Source organism: Elephas maximus, chromosome 2 (genome assembly GCF_024166365.1).
Source record: "Elephas maximus indicus isolate mEleMax1 chromosome 2, mEleMax1 primary haplotype, whole genome shotgun sequence".
NCBI lineage: Eukaryota > Metazoa > Chordata > Mammalia > Proboscidea > Elephantidae > Elephas > Elephas maximus.
The window spans coordinates 105,405,719-105,408,444 of NC_064820.1; the positions used below are offsets into that span (position 1 = coordinate 105,405,719).

At 31.9% G+C, this 2,726-nt stretch overlaps 1 pseudogene; it reads right to left on the minus strand.

Moving 5' to 3' along the window:
* Positions 1-2,273: 2,273 nt before the first annotated feature.
* LOC126070766 (uncharacterized) lies at positions 2,274-2,392 on the minus strand (annotated as a pseudogene).
* Positions 2,393-2,726: the final 334 nt, after the last annotated feature.

Here is a 2,726-nt window from a genome sequence, read left to right on the forward strand (position 1 = left end):
AAGATGTCATTCCATTGTCTTCTGCCTTCTATAGTTTCTGGTGTTCTCTTTCCAATATCATACATCCTTTTTTATTCCCTGTGGTTATTTTAAAGGTTTTGTTTATTTGTTTGTTTTTGCCTGTTTCAGCATTTTGATCTGATAGGTGTGAATTTGTTTGTATTTATACTTCTGGGCATTTGTTAATTACTTTTATTTATGAGTTGATGCCTTCCTTCAGGTTTTGAAAATCCTCAGTCATCATGTCTTAAAACAGGTTCGGCCCCTTACTCTTAGCCCTCTCCCTCTATAACATAACATACCATGTTATGTTTTCATTTTGCCCACATTTCTTTTTTCTCTCTGTGGTTCAGGTTAAATATTTTCTATTTATCTCCTTTGAGTTCACTAATCCTCTCTTCTATTGCATTTATCTGCTAATAATCCAATACAATTCATTCTTAATTTTAGATATTCTAATTTTTCATTCTTGGATCTCTATTTAATTTTTAAAAACTACTATTCTGTGTTGAATTTCTCCATTTTTGCAATTATTTGAAAATATTGCTCTCAAAAGTGAAAAAATTAAAAAAGAAAATGCATCCTTGTCTGCTAACTCCAATTTATTTCTCTCTCCCATTTTATTATTTACTTATTTTCTACACACAAAAAAAATAATTTTATTATGGTAAAACATATACATCAGAAAGTTTGCCATTTTAACCATTTTTTAAAAATGTACAATTAAATGACGTCAACTGCCCTCACCATGCAGTGCTACCAACATCATTATCCATTTCCAAAAGGTTTATATCATCCCAAACAGAACTTAGTACTTCTTCAGCAACAACTCTCATTCTAATGAGCTCCTGGCAGCCACTAATCTGTCTTGATGCATTTGACAATTTCAGACATTGTACATAAGTGTGATCATGTAATATTTGTTCTTTTGTGTCTGCCATCTCATTCAACATAATGTTTTCAAGGTTCATCTATCTTGCAGTGTATGACAACATTCCATTTGTCTTTAACACTGAATAATATTCCATTCTGTGTCTGTATTGCTTTTTGTTTTGCATTTATCTGTTGATTAGCACTTGTGTTGTTTCTACTTTTTGGTTATTGTGAATAATGACAGCTGCAATGGACATTGGCATACACATGTCTGTCTGAATCCCTGCTCTTAAGTCTACTGGGTGTATATCTAGAAGTAGAATTGCTGGCTTATGTGGTATTTTATGCTTATTCCATTTTATAAATTTTTGTTTTAAATGCATTACAACTACACTTTCAGAAACATATATGATCATGCTTATATTTTCTTTCCCTATGTTTCCTTTTACTGGGTTAAAAAGTCTCTCTTTGATCATTTTTACAATCTTGGGTATGCATTTCTTTTTTCTCAAATATTAAGTTTAGTGCCTCAAACTTTTCCTTTTTTTAACTGTAAATTTTTTTCCATTTACTTCTTTTCTTATCCTTTGCATTCACTTTTCTTAAGCATGTCTCTTGCAGACATGTTGTTATATCTTTTTGTTAATACAAATAAATTGTCCTTCTGTATTAAGTAGAGATTTAGAGCCATTTACATTTGCTGTGATTATTGTTACATTACGGCTTTTTCCCACCACATTATTTGATATTTAAAAATTTTTATTCTTTATTTTCTTTCAAGTTTTACATAGTACAATTTAAATTTTCTTCTTGAAGTTATCAGGCTGTGTTAGTTTGCCTTCTTATGAAAACTAGAGGTATCTGAACTGCCTTTATTTTTCCTATTATAGACAACAAATGGTTAAGATACTTGAGTCATGATTTAGAAACACAAAGTGAATGTTTTATCCTATCTTTCTCTGTACATTGTATCATGATTACTTTTATATGTCATTATAAATTATTTTTAATGGCTGCATAATATATATTGTAGAAATAAATGGTAATTATTTTCCTTTTTTTCTGGGGCACTTAACAACAACAACAACAAAAAACAGTTGCCTTTGAGTCGATTGCAACTCACAGTGACCCTATAGGACACAGTGACCCATAGAGTCTCCAAGGAGCTGGCAGTGAATTTGATTTGCTGACCTTTCAGTTAGGAGCTGAGTTCCTGGGACATTAAAAAAAAAAAAAAAAAAAAAAACTGTTACCATCAAGTCAATTCCAACTCATAGCAACCCCATAGGACAGAGTAGAACTGTCCCATAGAGTTTCCAAGGAGTGCCTGGGAGATTCGGACTGCCAACCTTTTGGTTAGCAGCTGTAAGTCTTAACCACTACACCACCAGGGTTTCCAAAGCCTACAGCACCCAGTATTCCCAGGCAGTCTCCCATCCAAGTACTAACCAGGGTCGACCCTGCTTAGCTTCCCAGATCAGATGAGATTGTGTGTCTTCAGGGTGGTATGGCCATAGATCTTGGGCAGTTAGGTGGTTTTAATTCCATTAGAATCATAAACAATGCTATGAATATCTTTGTATAAAAATTGTCCAAATCTGTAGTTTCTTAGAACATTGGAATCATAAAATCATGTTTTAGAAATATAATTAATAACAAGGCACATTGAAAGAAACGTTCAAAAAAGACTTGTGATATTCATTGCTAAAGATCTTTACCAAAAGGTTATAAAATAGCCTTATTTTTAAATTGCAGTTTAATTCAATAAATATAAACAAACTCTAAATATAAAAAAAATCGCAATTACAAAACATTGCTAGTTAATTTGTTTTCTCGTTTCAACCATTAAAAGA